Source organism: Anser brachyrhynchus (assembly GCF_964034855.1).
Source record: "Anser brachyrhynchus genome assembly, chromosome: 11".
NCBI classification, from domain to species: Eukaryota; Metazoa; Chordata; class Aves; order Anseriformes; family Anatidae; genus Anser; species Anser brachyrhynchus.
Window position 1 is genome coordinate 14,879,344 of NC_137706.1, and position 11,399 is coordinate 14,890,742.

The following is an 11,399-nucleotide window of genomic DNA, read 5'->3' on the forward strand; positions in this document are numbered from 1 at the left end:
TTACACTGCTGACCGACTGGCTTCATGGCGAGATTGGAGCAGAGTCAGTAATGTATCTTCAGGCACAGGGGAACAGCCATGGCTACTCAAAAAAAATTACTGTTTATTTTATAATCAACAGTTCTGAAGTGAGGAACTCCCAGCTTCTCTAATTCCTGATGATAAATTATTCGTGGGATCAATGAGATTCCTTTTTACTGGTCCCCTATTTAACATATATAAACCAAGCATACATTACTGTGCTTAAGTAGCATCTTTCCAGCCAGGAATTAAAAATGTTTCATACGTTATTCCATAAATATGTCAAGCCAGTTATTACCCTAAGACAAGCTTCACTAAGGCTCTGTCCATCTGGTGTCATGACAGTGCAGAGCGGATTTAATATCACAAGTGCCTCTGGGAGCAGGTGCCCTGACTTGTGCTCTAAGAATGCTCCTCTCGTCCACCCAGCATCCTGGGGACGGGAAATTGTCCCCTGGGCTCATCAGAAAATGGAATTTCCATCTTGCGAGGAAGGGCAAGTTTCTCTGTTTGGTTTAAACAAGAATCACGATAACAAGTTAAAACATTCTTTTTTTTTTTTTTTCTGAAACGAAATATTCTGTCTTTTCAGTCTTATCAGAACACTCAGCCATGATATTGTACTGCTTGCAAATCCATTCAAATAATAATTCCAATGCACTCATGTACAGCAAAACATGAGACCTTTTGCACTCAAAATCTCAAGCCACTGCTTGGTTAACCTGAAGCTCTGCAGCATGACCTTGGGCCTGAACTCTTAAAAAGCAGCTTACGAAAGAAAAAGTTCCAGGTGTAATTACTGCAGGAGCCTGGCTACCGAGAAACACAGAGCAAAACACAAATAGGATTAGTTTCCATGAAATCTTGACGATGGCTGTGTAATTTATACAGGATTCTTTGGCTTGGCGGCATCGTTCTCGCTTTCTGGGCTCCATTCCTGTTATCTCCGAGCAGGAGAAGGCCACTATTGTTCTCCTGCCAGCCCCAATAGCCTTTAGTTAGATTTAAGAGAAAGTGGCTGTGGGAAATGAAGATTAACACTCTGGGGACAGGTGAGATTATCTCGTTGAAGGTTATTATAGTTTCCATAAATCGAATATATATGTCTATGTATACACACACTAATGTCCAGCAGATCTATAGCACGAGGTATAAATGGAAAGCCTGGGGAATATTTAATCACAAGGACTTATCGTATGTGTCTGGGGGAGGCGATGTGCTGTGCAAGTGGCAATGCTGAGAAGAGGACTGGCTGGAAAATGCTAGGGGAAATGCAGGCAGTGCGTGCGCCTGACCCCGTGTGGGGATCTGCACGTATATGCCTGGATGGGCCTTTCAATTCTCTCTGGTGGAAGAACAAAAATGAAGCAATCAGTAATTAAAAATTCCTCACCCAGTTTATACACAAGGTTCTTTCCATGGTTGTTCATATGATGGCACTGGGCCAGTTAAAGCCCTAAGTCCAAGTGCTGCCTTTATTGATGGATTTGCTACCACAGTGCAATTTCTGTAGCCTAAACCAATTTTTGATTGCTTTGTTTGGGACAGGATTATTGTTCTCTGTTGTGGATGGCCAAATTAATCACTCGCGTACGTAAGGCACGGTGTGCATACTAAGTCTTGGTCTTATTTCACCTGTCTCCACGGGGACACAAACACCAGACGTACAACAGCAATTATCATCAGAAACAGACCAGAACAAGAGCATTCAGAGGTGGAGCTCGGCATGGGACAGTTCACATGGCCTGGCTCAGCAAAGACCGTGCCACAGCTCACGTGCAAACAGCTCCAAAACCCGTGGTCAGGACTTAAAAGAAAACAAAGGGTCCCTGGGGTCATTCTGCTTGGCTCCCCAACCTTGAGCAGCATAACCCCAAACCCTCGCTGAATTGTACTGGTAACAAACAGAGTTGATGGCAGAGTAAGAGGATACACCAGGAACAGAAAATACACATCTCTCTTCTGTAACAGTAGTGAACTGTGCCTGGTTTAAATGGGAAAAACAGGTTTCTGGCCAAATCTGCTGCTAGCCTTCAAAATACATAAAATGCAACAAGTGATGGGTTTAGCACAGGGCTCAAGTCTCTGGATCCTGAAAACACTGCAAGTTACTTTGCTTTTGATCTGGTGGTTATCACATCTGCAGATGGCTGGCTAGGTTTGTGCAGCAGCTTGCTGACAAGTATTGCTCGTGCTGCATGCATTCAGTCTCTTCATTATATAGCAGCTCCAGCAAACCCTCGCTGATTGTGTTCCTCTAATTCGTTGTGCAGGGAGTAGGCTGCCAGTCACCTTCTATTTGTCTGCAATCAGCCATGCATTTGTTTGGCCATATCTCTGCCTTTGGAGGAACCATCCCTCTGGCCAGCCTGGGCTGGGGAAGGAGAGGGTGAGCAAGCAGCTGGATTGGGAAGGAGCCTGGGATGGGGAATTCGCAGAAGGACTTGGATTAGGGAGGCCATAAACTCTGTGCCCTGTGCGATGTCATCAGGAACCGAGCATTTGCACTGCAGGAAGGTGGCTTTCTTCCACCCCTCGAATGCAATTCTGGCTCAGTAGCCACCTAAAACCTGCTTATTTCTCCAAAGTACAGTTTTTAAGCACAGTGAATGCTTGAGGATTGTACAGGGGGAAAGTTGAATGATGAAGAGGTGCCCACTCAAACACGGCACATATTCTGGGGTTCCTCCTATCTCCTGCGCTGCCCTTTTGCTCTTGCCCACAATGGGCAGTTGGGTCAGTGAATCTCCCAGCGACATAAAGCAGAGGGACAGGCACGAATCATTCAATAGTCTCTGTTGGAGCAATGCTGCTGCAGCAATCCAAATACCCACTGGCGATGTCGAACAAGGCACTGCTCAGTTTTTCAAGATTTTAAACAGTCTTGTGCTTTTACTTCTGAAATAAATGTCAGGAGTAACCTCTTTGCTGTCTGGGCAGAGAAAGGGGCCTTTTAGGGTGGTGCTTATCATCTTGGCATGCCATTAAGGCTGCATAAAGTTTTGTACCAGGAATAATTATGAATGATCCTAGGTAATCACCTGAGTCATGGCACACAAGTCTTATCGAAGTTCTACAACAGATACCTTTCAATTTCCTTCTTCTGGCATATTCTTTTTAAAAAATAAAATAAAAAAAAAGGCAAGAGAAAAAAAAGCCTAATATAGGGCAAGTAATTCTGACTTGTTTATTACAACCTCAGGAAAAGGAACAGAATTTCAGAGGTAGAAACATAACAACTGTTTTTCACATCTTTCATCAGAAAGGCAGAATGTCCCAGGGACAGGCTGCCATCAGGATTCAGAGGTGAGCAGAAACTTTGAAAATCAGGTGGCAAACTTAGAAGGACTAAGGAGAGATGGGATCCAGGCTGTTGTTTTTTTTTTTTTTCCTGACCTTGCTAGCTCAGTCCCAAGAACTATGGCCCCCCCCCATGGTGGCAAGGGTGATGTAAAAGAAATAAAGAATGACATAGAGGAATGCAATAACATGAATGTGTAGAGGCATCGATTGCAACTGAGGCTCCTTGGTTTCAGCTTTATGTCACTACCAACTGATATATGTTTCCTTCTCAGAAGGGAATATGATCTCAGTAAGACAGGAAAGGAGTAATAGGAAGTATTATTCTTCCAGTGTTACACACAGACAGCTTAGGCAAACAACTAGCTCACACCTCTTCAGAAAGTCTGCAATAGAAATTGGTCTTAAATCTGCATCTCCTGGGGACTAGTGTAACATTCAGGCCACAAAATCAGCTTCTTTCCCTATGGACTGGCTTTTTTTTTCCCCTCTGCAAATGCTCAACCAGTGCTTATTTGTTCTCCAGAAGGCACCCAGCCACCACACAGGACCAGCTTTTCTCACGAGGCTTTCATTGCTGCTCACTTGGAAATGTCCTCAGCAGGCTGGAAATTCAGGGCGAGCCCTTGAAAAACCTGGCATTTAATCACTCACATTTCATCTTCTGTTTCACCTAAAGCAGAGACTTTCCACATAAACCACACAAGTCAGCCACACTTCATTTAACCATGACTTCTAACATCAGTCACACAGGGCAGCACCTCCATGCCAGTGTTTCCTAGCCTCCATGCAGCAGAGAGGGCTTAGTCAGATGGCTCATATCTCCTCCCTCCATGCCAAGGAGCAGATTTGTTCTCATCTGTTCTGCCCATCTTTCCTGCCACACTTTTTTCCACCTTTGCATTACCCTTAGATGAGAAAAGCAGTGTAGGGACAGGGCATGCTTTACCTTCTGGTTCAAGCAAGACAGAGGTTGTCTTAAACCTGAGCTGTTTCCTGCGGCCCAAGTGAATTTAGAACAGGGTCACCCATCATCTTACCTGCTCGCCATTCTCTGAAACTGGAGATCTAAGTGCTCTTTGGGGCGGATTCAAATTCCTACAGCTGCTACTTGCTCCTGTCGTTCCCATCTCTCTCATTTGCAAACCGTGTTTTGAGGCTGTGGAAAGAGGCATGAAGCAATATATTAGACATCTGTCATCTGCATGCTTTTTCTTGTGATTGCTGATCACTTTGAGCATGCTAATGCAGTGCAAAGAATAGGAAGTGAGAAATGTCACTGATAGTGAACCTCAGAAAGTACGGATAAAGATCTAGCTGGCCAGACATTACTCCGAATCCTATCTGAACCTGAAGTTCTAGCACCTGTGAAAATATGCTGGAAAGCTTTCACAGATAGACTCCCTCATGAGCAGAGGTGCATGAATAAGTGATTTTTTGCTTTGCTTGCAGTTCTGCAAGATCGGGAAAGATATTTAGAACAGGCTAATCCAAAGTATATATTTTTAAAAACATTTTCAATAAACAAAAGGTAAACTTGTAAATTGCCATGCTTCAAATGAAAAGATTTTTGGTGAACTAAAAATGAAGTTTCTTTCAACTTTTTTTTCTTCTTTTTTCTCTTTTTTTTTTTTCAGTAAAACTGTATATATCCCCAAATAATTGCTTTTATCTCAGAATGTTTATTTTCTTAAGCTAAAACAATGGAATGAATTGACCTATACTCGTGAAACATCTGAACTAAATTGACCAAACTCTATTTACTATTTGAGAAACAAACCAAAGCCACTTTCCTACAAAAGATTCAACCCAATCAGAAAAAAAAAATGTTCTATGTCCCGATGTCTTTTCAGTTTTACTGTTTTACTCAGATTGCCGTTAAAATAACTAAGTTGAATGATTTGCCAAAACTGGCTCTAGTTTAGTTTGGCACATAAATAACTTCCTTGAATTTGTCTTTATTTTACCTGAATGCTGCTGTCAGCTTTCACAAAGCGGAGAGCATATTGTCTTTCCTATTTAACAGAATTTTAAAAGAATTTGAAACAGCCTTAAAGCAGAACAAAGCAATTAACAGGGTGACTTCAAAGACAAATTGTTAATAGGACCTGACCGCTTAAGATCTCTTAATACTGTGTCTGGCTGCTAAATATTGTATTGGTAGATCTAATCAGGGCTGGCAGTACATAAAATGTCTGTGACATCAACAGTTCTGCCTGAACACTCAACATGGAAAAAGCAAGGCTCTTCATCATCAGTGTGGAGTCACTGGTATCTTGGGGGCATGAGAGGCTTGCATGAGCCTCCATAAGGTAAGTACTTTATTCAGGTCTTTGGCTAATATTCTCAACACTTTTGAGTTTGCAGATCTGGTTTGAAAATCACTCGCTGACATGCTCTGTGCTGTTATCAGGGCAGGATATCGACTGTAGAGGTCTAAGCGGAAAACACCATGGAAACACCTTTGCCTTGGCATTTCTGCACTCTGCATGCAGAAAGGGTATGGGTGGAGCAGCAGTAATCAACGCTTGTATTTTAGGTTAACCAAACTCCCCTCTATCCCCTTTTTTTCAATCAGAAACTAGTCTTGCTTCTGAAATTATGTTAAATTGTTGGGGTCAAAAAAAAAAAATAATCAGGGAGGATAGCGTATCCTTTCCCTGCCATTGCATTTTGGAATACATCTGGGGCAAATACTGTTGTAGGGTCAGCACAGGCAATAAATAAATAAATTAATTAAAAAATTAAAAAGGAGAAAGAAGGAGAGAAAAAAGAGAAAACAATAACAGTAACAACAACAAATCCTTTACACAAAACTTTAAGTTTTGATCAGCAAAACTTAAAGAAATAAGCCCAACTGAAAGCAGAAACTTGTCAACATTACAAAAACCTCAGTGCTCTCAGTCTTCGCTCACAATATGCAGGTAGTTTAAGGACACCACCAGTTTAATGACATCAATGCTTTGCCTATTGATGCAACCGAGATTGCAGCTTGGCCCAAAAATACCCAATATCTCAGCACATACACTTGGCCATGCTCTCCTTTAGCTTCCAGGGCACCCATGAGCAGAAGAAAACTGGAACAAGCACCCTGCAGCACGAGACACATAAAGCATGTCTATATGGCAGGAGCAGAGATGCTTATGGATAATTTCAGAGCTGTTCAGGAGGAGCTCTGCTAAGCAGAGAAGAGGATAGGACCATTTGCCCAGCTTTCCAGCAAGCCCTTTCTTCCCTGGGGCTTCATTTGAGAGCTGCTGGGCTTCTCCAGCCTGCTAGCCCCATGCATGCTGCCCTGCCTTTCCAGCACATCACCGCACCATCACCTTTACCTCGTGAAGTACTGGCAAAGAAAAAAAAACATCAAGATGTGGTGAAGAGCTAGCTGGGGTTGAAATCAGCTGCTGAACTCAGCCTGCTTCTGGGGAAAGAGCACACCCGTTCGCTTTAGAATCCAGTCACCCAGTACATGGAAAGAGTCGTCTTGACTGTCAGCAGTGTCAGGACCACTCTGAGAATTACATTTGCTTTGCTCAAAGGATATTGTAATTTACTGAAAAAGAATTAGGAGCTTGAGGTCAGAGATCCTGTAGTTTCCTCAGAGACTGAGGGAAAGAGACTGGCAAAGGATAAGCAGAAATGGTCTCTACTGAAATACTTTTTCTTGTCTTCTTTTTTTTTTTTTTTTTCACTCGGTACCTGTTAATTAGGATAAAAGTGGGAAACACTATCTAACAAGGTTCCTGGGAGCAAACTGGAAAAAGCATTAATGAATTCAGCATTACAAGATGGTTTCTAAGCAACAGAACATTTCAGCTGAATATTAACCCTAGTCACAAAGAGAGAAAAAATGGTCTCAAGAATAACCTAAATGTCAGTGAATTAAGACAGAGTCTCTTCTGTGCAAACTGCTATTGGACATCTTAACGCAAGCATGGTTTGGGTAATGGTTGAACAAACTGGTGGCTGACAGCTTAATTTCCAGGCTTTTTTGAATTAACTTTCTGGTTTAGTATTAATCATAATTATGTTTGTTTGTAATACAGCATCTTAGAAGATGAGGTAAATTGTCATAGAAAGACATAAATCCCATAACATTAAATTTTATAAAAATATACTCTCAGGTATTTCCATCTATGAGTATAGATTAGCCACAGTGTATCTTCAGGTAGGAAAGATGAATGTTGCAGAGTAGGATAGCAGTTGGAGATTTGGAGAGATTAGAGTAAATAGATAAGGATTATGTAGCTACTTGGCTAGCTAGTGGTAGTTTGACGGGTCCAAAATATTGCTCAATACAAAAAGTGGGATCATATAACTGAAAATGGGTTATCATAGCTGACAACTGAGTAATCGAGAAACTGACCGAGAGGAAGAAATTCATTAAACCATGGAAATTTCATTTTCGATTATATTACCACATTCTCAGACAAAAAAATCACAAGTCCACCCCTTCTTTTCTGCACCTAATCAGGATTTAGTCTGTTAGAGGCATACGAAGGACACAGCTTTTCATCCCTAAAATTATGACTCTTACTCTTTGAGTATGTAATGAAGTTTTTGAAGATGTACCAGTAAATCAATTAATTTGTTTATGAAGAAAAATTAATCACCAACTCAGTCCCTTCAAAGACAAGTGGCATCTGAGGCAAATTCTTCTTTGTCCCAAATGGTTTGAAAGGACTGCAAATATGCATTCATGTAAATCAAGAACTTGCAGTGTGGTTATATTTAAATAAATTAGGCTGATCGTTGTATCCAAGTCTGTGTAATTGTCCTGAGGTTACCAACTTTCCTCTAGTACACCACTGAGGGAAAATACAGTATCAAGAAAACAGAGATACTGTGAATGCTGGGACAGGCGGACTAGTATGCTTCAGCAGCTCTGCCAAGGCAAATCAGGTAGAAAGTCCCAGTTTTTGGTGTTTCCAGCTGGTATTTTAGAGCAGTGGTTCACAACCTGCAAACTCTTTGGATTAGCTATGACCATGAAAGATGACCAAATCATGCAAGTTCTTACAATAAAATGTATAAAAAGATGTCCTTAATTTTAGTCGTAAATTTGTAGACTTACAGTGACTGAAATTCAATATAAAAATCTGCCCTTTAAAATTAATTAAAAAATACAGTTTAAAGCAGATTCTATATGACTGCTAATCTGTAGCAAAATTCTCTAATAACAGTCTCATTGGGTGTTTTTATCAGTCTTGTATCAAATTTCTGACAGTTAAGGAAAAACAGAAATGAAATTGAAAACGTTCCTAGACAAAAGCTAAGTTAAAGTGGAGTTTAAATTACATCATGAATGTGTAACATAAGGGCAAAAACTTTTTGAAAGAGACTGCAATGAGCCCCCAAAGCAAATCTTGCAAACCCTGGTGGTTCAGTTATTCTACCGGGGGTTAAAAAAAAGTCATTTTACATTTAGGTAGGAAAAGTAAATGTGATATAAGTGATCTCAGCTCTGCCTGCATTGCTGATACTGCGGTGAAAATGTGTGAAACATAATTGAATGAGTCTTTAAAGACTGTCACTTAGAAGCTGATGATACTGAATACCCCTAAGTGTAACCATCTTCTTATTTCATGGCTTGCCAATGGCCAGGTTTGGGTGGCTCAACATTTCTTTATGTGCCGTCTGAGCCCTAAAGCAAAAGAGCTTTGTCCATGATGGTGAGGAAGAACAGAGCTAGAGGAGGATGTGGGTCAGGATGCTGTGTTTCTCATTTTCTTTTTTTTTTTTTTTTAATTTTGACTTGCTTCTCTGCACACAGATGGTGGGCAAGTGGGGCCCACCTACAGCAACGTGCCTGTATTCAGGGCAAAGCATCAGCAGTCTTGCAAGGACAAGTGGAGCAGATGCTCGGCTCTGATGTGCTGCACAGCATCAGGCATTTTCCCTGCCTGACATCTACCTCCTTGTTTTGCAGAAGGCAGAGAGAGACAAGGTGGCTTGGGTAAAAGTAAAGGCTGCGAAGGGCAGGGAAAGAAAACCTGTGCATGACAGCGTTCACCGCACAGCCAGTTCTGCTTCACTGGGAACTGTTAATTGTCCTCCACGTGGAATTAACTCTCCAGTCATCCCAACAACCACCGCTGCATCTAAATCTTCCCTTTAATGGGCTCTCAGGGAGCGAGCGGCATGCAACCTGAACTGTGCTCGCCACTACATCAATCTTCCCCTCATCACTCTCACGCCACGCAGCAATCGAGAGGAATGAGCATCGAGTGGAGCTGCTCACCGTGGCTGTAATTTCTACCCTAGGCTGCTGCTCCAATGCCCGGGGAGATTTCCTCAGAAAGGGAGGGAGCTGTGGCAAGAGTATCTCCCACAGCAGAGAAAAACCTAGGGAAGAGGGAAGCCGAGGTGCTGGGCTGGGCGTCAGAAAACAGACATGTTGCTGGGAGGGCAAGAGAGGAAGGAGGTAGATCTACAAGTTTTGAAGCAGGAGGCAGCTCTTGATTTTAAAGGCTAATCAGATGCACCACAGACGTGCTTAGGCTGTGAGCATTCAGAGATCAGTTCTGCTCCTGTGTTTTCACAGTACCCAGCACAATGGGATTCTGGAAATAGATAACTCTGAAGGTGGTGGGTTTGGGGAGGGAGCAAGAGAAGGACCACATTGGGAGAGACTGTAATTGCCACGAGTGACAGGGAATAGCCTTCATTTCCATGCATGACACAGGATCCTGACCTGAGAAAGAGGTTTGGCTAATTATACCTGGTCAGGCATGTTCGTCATTCTATCAGGATCAGAAGCATGTGTACACCAGTCTGGGAATCCAGTAATTGCTATAAGAAGTGAAGGGTCAAGGTGAACAACTTTTGTTATGTGTTAAAGGCTTGAATTGATTTCTATAAAGCTGCCAGTTAAATAGTCCAGCTGGCAGATATGAACTGAAGAAATACTTTTACAAACAGGGAAAAAAAAAAACAGTTGATAGATGATTCTGTTTACATGGAATAAATTCTTCATCTCTGCTAAGAATAAGGGTTCATAGCTAAGCAACTGATTTCACAGAAGGGTAGGAAGCGTTATTTTTCCCCCCGTGACCAAATTACACTTTTTCCATTTACACATCCAGGTGCAAGAGCATCCTTTCTGCAGACATTATTTTTAAACAGGTTAATTAATATTTCTGTTTGCCTTGAGTAGTTCATAGACATTTCAAAAAGAAAAGAAAAGATATGGAAGACAGTGTAGCAACACAGAAAAAAAAAAAAAAAAGAAAGAAAAGAGGAAGAAAAGTCCAGTGTTACTTTAACACTGACAACAAAAGTCACCCTTAGATGAATTAGTGATAAACTCCTGGGGAAGACTTCAGTTCCATATGGTGATATTTAATATCAGTCACGTAGAAGCGGCCAAATCAACTCCTCATCCTGCGGTACCTGCGGGACCCGCTCCTGCCTGCTTAGCATTCCGCTGCGCCCACCCATGAAACACTGCAATTGTCTCTCCTGATATAAATAAATAACTCCAGAATGCCAAACAGAAAGGGGTGGGGATGGGAATGATAAATCCTGAGTCAGAGACGACCGCTTGAGAGCGGCAGGGCTGTGATTTAGTGGTGCTAACGAGCCCCAGCAGAAAGAACCTCCAAGAAGCCCGTGTCGGTAGCATGGGTCCTGTCTGATGAGAAACAGGTGTTCAAGGGGATGTGAGGGTTCACAGGCTCTGTGCCCCTGGTCCACTTTTTCATTCTTGAATGATTAGTTAGAAAAGCACCTCTTCCTTTGCACCAAAGGAAAGGTCTGAGCCTCCAAGCCAGTGTGCCCATCCAGACCCGGCTCACTGTGGTGCAGGGCTCAGCGGGCTCATGCTGAGGCTTTGGGGTTTAGGCTGATCTCGATGGAGGAGGCAAGGTGAGAACAAAGCTTTTCTGGACTCCGCTCTGTCCTGCACAGCTGTTGTTTCAAAAGCTGCGTGTGAGAAACTCATTTTCTTTGAGGAATGAGGTTCCGTGTTTGTCTTTGCTCTGCTAATCCTGGCCGAGCATCCTGTCTCTTGGAGCACAACCCAAAAGCCTGGAGCATTCAGCTCCAGTCAGCAAGACTCACTGAATCATCCCTCTGCC